Below are 7,760 nucleotides of genomic sequence, written 5' to 3'. Positions count from 1 at the left end.
CCATAGCTGATGAGCATGATGTTTTTGAGACTGAGGTGATCCGGGGGTGTGTGATTGAGATTTGTGGAGTCGAGTTTCCAATATATTTGGTACCTATCGCGATGGGGGATGTATGTGTCATCATGGGCATGGACTGGTTGAGTCGATTCGGAGCTATGATCGACTGTGTGCGTCAATTGGTGACCATTCGGAACCCTATTGAGGGAGAACTTACAGTATTCGACGAGGGTACCCCATATGGGTCAGCATTTTCTTCGGTTGCTCGAGCGAGGCAGAGCTTGCAGCAGGGATGCATGGGTTTTCTAGCATACGTGTCGGATACGCGGGATATTACGAAGAGACCGAGTACTGTCGCTGAGGTGCCGGTGGTTAGTGAGTTTCCAGAATTTTTCCCGAGGAGTTACTGGGTGTGCCTCCCCAGAGGCAGGTGAAGTTTCGCATTGATTTGCTTCAAGGGGAGGCACCTATCGCTAAGGCACCTTATCGCCTTGCGCCGCCAGAGATGCAGGAGATATTCTCGTAGCTTCAGAGCTGTTAGGGAAGGGATTCATCCGTCCAAGTAGCTCGCCGTGGGGAGCACTGATCCGTTTTGTCAAGATAAAAGACGGCTCGCACATGATGTACATTGATTACCGGGAGTTGAACAAGTTAACGGTCAAGAACCATTATCCACTCCCGAGGATCAATGGTCTGTTCGATCAGTTGTAGGGTGCATCTTGGTTTTCCAAGAACGATTTGAGGTCTGGTTATCACCAGATGAGGGTTCGTGAGGAGGATATTCAGAAGAAAACATTCAGAACTCGTTATGGGCACTACGAGTTCGTGGTGATACCTTTCGGGCTCACCAATACACCCGTAGCATTCATGGATCTCAGGAATCGGGTATGCATGCCTATGTTGGATCGTTCAGTGATCATGTTCATCGACGATATTTTGATATATTCGAGATCTAGAGAACAACAGTAGGAGCATTGGAGTGAGGTCCTCGGAGTATTGAGATCGGAGAGGCTTTGTGCCAAATTCTCCAAGTGTGATTTATGGTTACGAGAGGTCCAGTTCTTTGGTCACCTCGTTAATCAGAATGGGATTTTGGTCGACCCGGCCAAGATTGAGGCGGTTATGAGTTGGGAGGTGCCGAGATCCCCCACCGAGATTTGGAGTTTTCTGGGGTTGGCCGGCTACTACCGGAGGTTTATCAGAGATTTCTCTAAGATTACTGTTCCCCTCACCAAGTTGACCCGGAAGGGCGTTGCTTTTGTTTAGGGTCCTGAGTAGCAGATCTCGTTTGAGACTCTTCGCCAGAGGTTGTGCGAAGCTCCAGTGTTAGATCTTCCTGAGGAGATGGAAGACTTCGTGGTTTACTGCGATGCATCTATATTGCGGTTAGGTGCAGTGCTTATGCAGAGAAGACATGTGATAGCATTCGCATCGAGGCAGCTGAAGTCTCACGAGACGAGGTACCCCACCCACAATTTAGAATTGGGGGCGGTGGTGTTCGCCCTCAAGATCTGGTGCCATTACTTGTACGGGGTTCGGTGTACCATATAGACGGACCATAAGAGCTTGAAGTATCTGATGGATCAACCCAACCTGAATATGCGCCAGAGGAGGTGGTTGGACGTGGTAAAGGATTATGATTGTGAGATTCTGTATCACCCGGGCAAGGCTAACGTGGTAGCCGATGCCCTGAGTCGCAAGGCGGGGAGTGCCTCAATTCAGGATATATGCCTGAGGATGATAGTGATAACTCCGGTATTGGACATCATTCGGGTGGACCAGGCGGAGGCCGTGAGATTGGAGAACCGCAAGAGGGAACGGGTGATTAGGCAAGTATCCGAGTTCGTGACGGATAGCCGGGACTTATGACTTTTCAAGGTCGGATTTCGGTACCTTATATGGGCGGAGCTCGTAGCACTCTGATGGAGGAAGCGCATAGGTCGAGATTTTCGATCCTTCCCGGGGCCACTAAGATGTATTTGGATCTTAAGAGAGACAATTGGTGGCCATGTATGAAGAGGGATGTTGCTTGGGTGTTCGAGAGGTGCTTGACCTGCCGCCAGGTCAAGGCAGAGAACCAACATCCACTTGGTCCATTGCAGCCTTTGGAGATTACCCAGTGGAAGTGGGAGCAGATCTCAATGAACTTTATCACCAAATTACCGAGAACGGCGCATGGAGTTGATGCGATCTGGGTGATTATAGATCGGTTCACGAAGAGTGCTCATTTCTTTGCTAGTAGTGAGAGTTCTTCTGCCGAGAGGCTGGCAGAGATTTATGTGCGAGAGGTGGTAGCTCGGCATGGAGTGCCGAAGTCCATAGTGTCGGATTGGGATGTACGATTTACTTCCAGATTCTGGAAGAAGCTCCATGAGGAGTTGAGAACGTGATTGCATTTTACTACCGCCTACCACCCACAGACAGACGAACAGAGTGAGAGGACGATTCAGACAGAGGTTGAAAATGGCTCAGAGTCGTCAGAAGAGTTACGCGGACAGACGACGATCCGAGCTTGAGTTCCAGGTCGGAGATTTTGTGCTTCTGAAGGTTTCCCCTTGGAAAGGAGTAATCCGGTTTAGGAAGAGAGGCAAGTTGGGGCCTCGATATATTGGACCTTTCAGGGTGGTCGCCAGGGTAGGCAAGGTAGCATATCTGCTGGAGTTACCTGAGGAGTTTAGCCAGATCCATAGCACCTTCCACGTATCCCAGTTGCGGAAGTGTATGGCTGATGAGACGACAGTGGTGTAGTTAGAGGACATTCAGTTGGATGCGAGCCTGAATTACATCGAGAGGCCGATCGCGATCATTGATCGGAAGGTGAAGGTTCTGAGGAACAAGGAAGTGCCCCTGGTTCAGGTCCAGTGGCAAAATCAGAAGGGGTCCGATTTGACTTGGGAACCAGAGTTGGAGATGCGGGAGCAGTACCCCGAGCTATTTGCGGAGCAAGACTTCAAGGGCGAAGTCTGATGCTAGTGGGGGACAATTGTAACATCCAGTTTTCCAGGTATATTAATTTAAGCATTTATTTTATGAATCTTGGTCGGACTCGACGAGTTAGTGCCTCAACTCGTCGAGTGGGATCACGACTTGGTGACGTGTTTAATGAATGGACTCGACGAGTCGGGTATCTGACTCGCCGAGTCAGCACTGCTGAGGAAAACCCTAATTGTCTGGGTTTGTGGCCTATTTAAAGGCTCTTATGGCCTTCATTTGCGGCTACACTTACCCTTGAGAGACCCTAATCGATGCAGAGAGCTTAGAGAAAGAAAGGGAGCTAACTTCTTCATTTTTGGTGCATTCTTGCAAGGAAGAAGGAGAGGGTTCAAACTTGGTTGTCTAGAAGGGGCTCAGGTCTTTCAGTATTTCATTCAAGGCTGCTGTTGGAGGTATGAGTTCATACCCATCTTTGTTTGTTTAGTAGATCTCATGAATTTAGGGTTTCTTTACCCTCTTTTAAGTTGGGTTATGAAATATGTGAAATATGTGATATTGTGTGTGCTAAGACATCGAGTAGTCTGCAACGTTGCTGATAACCCACCGGGTGTGCTGTTTGCCTACTAAGATTCCGGGTAGTCTCCAGGGTTGCTGATAACCCATAACTGTTTATTTGTGTTGTGATGTATGTGATATTTTTGGGAACTCACTAAGCTTCATTCTTACAGTTGTTGATTATATATGTTTCAGGTACTTCTGAAAGTCGCGAGAAAGTGAAGGTCTGATTGTACACACTTGTTGGGCGATTTTGTTACTGGGCATTATGTGATACTATGATTTTTTTAATGATGATTTGTACTTGATACTTGTGATTTTCTGATGGTTTGGTTTATGAACAATATTTTGGGTAAATTAAAAATGAAAATTTTGGTTTGAAATTTTAGGTGTTACAACTTGGTATAAAAGCCTTGGTTTAAGGGATTTGTATGAACTCTAGGGGAATTCCAAACTCAAACTAAGGATCTATAGATTTTCATAAAAAATTTCATGGAAACATAAGCTTTTACATGAGAAATACCTACTGAAGCAATATGTACAATCAGCCGGAGCTTTAGCGGTAGGTTCCTAAAATATCTCAAATTATTTTATGACTAATGTAGAGTTGATATCTTATAATCTGATAGAGCTGTATGATAGTGATAAAATAATGATGTTTTAGGAAAAGAGTCATAGGGTTGCCTGATTTATGATTCCTTTACCCTAGGATTTTGTTCTTATAAGATCGAATATGTCATTGTTATTTGTTTGGTGTATGCTGCACATTTGTACATAGTTATGATTTTATCGCCGTAGAATGTCTGATCTGGCCTTTCTTCCCATTCCTTGTTTGATTGTGGACTTAGAATCATTTATTCGTATGCCTATCAAGTCTCGTATTATGTATGATTGGCATGCACAAAGTGAACGACAAGGATATCAGAGGTATTGTGAGGCGGAGCAGTATTGGGGAGCAGCCTAGGATGAGTGCCTAGATGCTTAGTAGTGGGTTTGGGGAACCGATAGGGTGGTATATAGAAACTTCTGAGGAATAGAGTCCTTGTAACCTAGGGACTTAAGAGGACAACTTGAGACAAATACGGGTTGGTGTGGAAGGTAGTATTGGGAATATACTACTGAAAGCACTGGATACGTAAGCGGCTTGAGAAAGAATCTTAAGGAACTAAGGATATTGCAAGAGTACGTGGATGTTTGTGTATGCACTTTAGCAGGATTCTGATGGTTTTCTTGCGTGTTTCAGTATGGTAGTTAACCGTTGTTCAGGCTGCAGCGTCCCCGAGAGGTTGTTGCCACCGAGGTGGCCGGGACAATCAAAGGGGATACACCAGAGATGTTTGGGTCTATTAAGACCATGTTGATTAAGACTTTCGATGAACGTTATGCCGCCATCACTGAGGTTGCTACTGCCGCAGCCATCGTAGCCGTTGCTACTGCTAGGTCGTAGGGGTGTTTCATTATGGTACCAGGAGTTCAACAACACAAATAGACCCGAGTTTGAAGGGACCTAGGATCCTATTTCTGCGATGAGATAGATTTATGATGTTGAGGGTTGCTTTTACACTTGCTCCTGTCAAGATAATATGGGGGTTTGTTTTGCGCTGAATCTGCTTCGCTTGGGAGCGAAGGATTGGTGGAAATTTGTGACAACTGATTATACTCTTGCAGAGCATTCTACAGTGCTCTGAGAGAGATTTACTGAGATGTTCAGAGATGAGTTTATATCAGTGGTTGAGAGAGAGTGAGAGAGAGTGAGAGAGAGTGAGTGAGTAAGAGAGAGAGAGAGGTTGGCCCATGATTTCCTGTCTCTTAAGCAGAATACAGAGATGGTGATTGAGATCACCAAGATGTTTCATGAGAGGGATCTGTTTTTCCGTGAGCACGTGTCCACTAAGAAGGCACGTGTAAGCTGGTATCTGAGTTTTCTGAGGAGGGATATCAGCGAGTTCATGGCGAACACTTCATATCGGACATTGGCAGAGATACAGACCAATGCCAGGAGGATAGAGATTGAGTTGGAGAGTCAGGCTAGATAGGATAGGGAGATCCAGGTGAGAGATAGGAGACCAGTGTAGTCGCAATCAATGACTAAGCGGCCGAAGACTGCTGACTCGAGAGCTCGAGCCCATAAGGGTCACACTTGCTGTAAGAGCAGCAAGGGACATGAAGGACCCTGTCGGACAGGGACTATTTGCTACATGTGTGACAAGGACGGGCATTTGGTTAAGGATTGACCCAATGGATTTTGGGTTTGCTTTCAATTTCAACTAGACGGGTCATTTGAGGTGTGAGTGTCCTTATCTTGCATCTAGGGCGGTTCAGACTTCGGCCCCCGCGACCCTGTGTATTAATGATGGCTGGCAGGGGAAGGCCGAGGCTCTGAAGGCTCGAGGAGAGCATTTCGGTTAATAGAAGAAGAGGCCATAGCAACTACATACATCGTGGATGGTATGTATTCTTTATTATTCTATTGATTTATTTATGTTTCTTATGATATTGTTCATCTTGGGTACTTTCCTTATGAATTTTGTACCTACACTTGTGCTACTTGACTCGGGTGCGAGTCGGTCTTTTGTGTCATCATCTTTTTTTCGTGGTTTTAGTATTACGCAGGAGGCCTTGAGCAGGCCATTGAGAGTTTCTATACCTGATGAGCATCATGTCCTTGCTACTAATATCTATCGGGGTGTGTGTTAGAGATATTTGGTGCTGGATATCCCATAGACCTTATCCCTATTGCGATGGGAGATGTCAGTGTTATTGTGGGTACGGTTGGTTGATCCGGTTTAGGTCACTAATTGACTGTGAGTGGCAGATAGTGATGGTTTGAGATCCTAGTTTGGGAGTGTTGACCATTTACGGCGAGGGTACTTGGTCAAAGTCAATTTTCTGTTCTGCCGCTAGGGCGAGTTAGATTCTACAACATGGGTTTATGGGTTATGTGGCATATGTGGTGGATACCCAGGTTGATGAGAAGAGATCGATTTTTATTTCTGATATTCCTATTGTACGTGATTTCCTAGATGTTTTTCCAGAGGAATTATCTGGTGTGTCTCCTAAGAGGCAAGTAGAGTTCCGGATCGACCTGATCCCTGGTGTGACGCCAATTTCCACGACACCGTAACGTCTTGCACCTCCTAAGATGTAGGAGTTATCCTCTTAGCTTCAGGAGATGTTAGGAAAGGAGTTCATTCGAGTGAGCAGCTCTCCGTGGGGAGCACATATCCTTTTTATCAAGAAGAAAGATGGTTTACACCGGATGTGCATTGATTACCGAGATTTGACCAAATTAACAATGAAGAACCGTCATCCATTGCCAAGGATTGATGATCTTTTAATCAGTTGTAGCAGGCATATTGGTTTTCCATGATCGATCTGAGTTCTGGCTCCCATCAGATGAGGGTACGAGAGGAGGATATTCAGAAGACGACCTTCTTAACTTGTTATGGGTATTACGAGTTATTGGTGATGCATTTTGGACTCACCAATGCCCCAGTGGCGTTCATGGATCTCATGAACCGGGTGTGTAGGCCTATGTTGGATTAACCAATGATCATATTCATTGATGATATTCTGGTCTATTCCAAGACCAGAGAGCAGCATGAGGAGCATTTAGGCGAGATTCTTGGGGTTTTGTGGATGGAGAGGCTATACGCCAAGTTCTCCAAGTATGAGTTTTGGTTGCATGATGTCTAATTTCTACGACATCTCATCAATCGGAATGGTATCTTGGTCGACCCAACCAAGACAGAGGTGGTGATGAGGTGGGAAGTGCTGAAGTTTCCATCTGATATTCGGAGCTTCCTCCATTTAGGAGGATATTATCGGGGGTTCATTCAAGATTGCTCAAAGATTCTAGTTCCTATCACTAAGTTGACAAGGAAAAATGTTGTGTTTAGTTTGGGTCCTAAGCAATAGGCATCCTTCGAGACTCTTTTCCAGAGACTTTGTGAGGCTCCAATACTTTCCCTCCCAAGGGAGTCGAGGACTTTCTGGTCTATTGTGATGCATCCATTGCAGGGTAGGGTCATGTGTTGATGAAGAAAGGGAATGTGATTGCATACGCTTCGAGGTAGTTGAATCCACATGAAGCAAAGTATCCTACTCATAATTTAGATTTGGGGGATGTGGTTTTTGCTCTCAAGATTTGGTGCCACTATCTTTATGTTATTCAATATACCATCTACACGGACCATAAGAGCCAGAGATATTTTATGGATAAGCCTAACATGAACATGAGGCAGAGGAGGTGGTTGGATGTAGTGAAAACTGTG

The sequence above is a fragment of the Lactuca virosa genome, chromosome 3, assembly GCF_052849685.1.
Source record: "Lactuca virosa cultivar CGN04683 chromosome 3, Lactuca_virosa_CGN04683_v6, whole genome shotgun sequence".
In the NCBI taxonomy this organism is placed as follows: Eukaryota; Viridiplantae; Streptophyta; class Magnoliopsida; order Asterales; family Asteraceae; genus Lactuca; species Lactuca virosa.
This window is presented reverse-complemented; position numbering follows the sequence as displayed.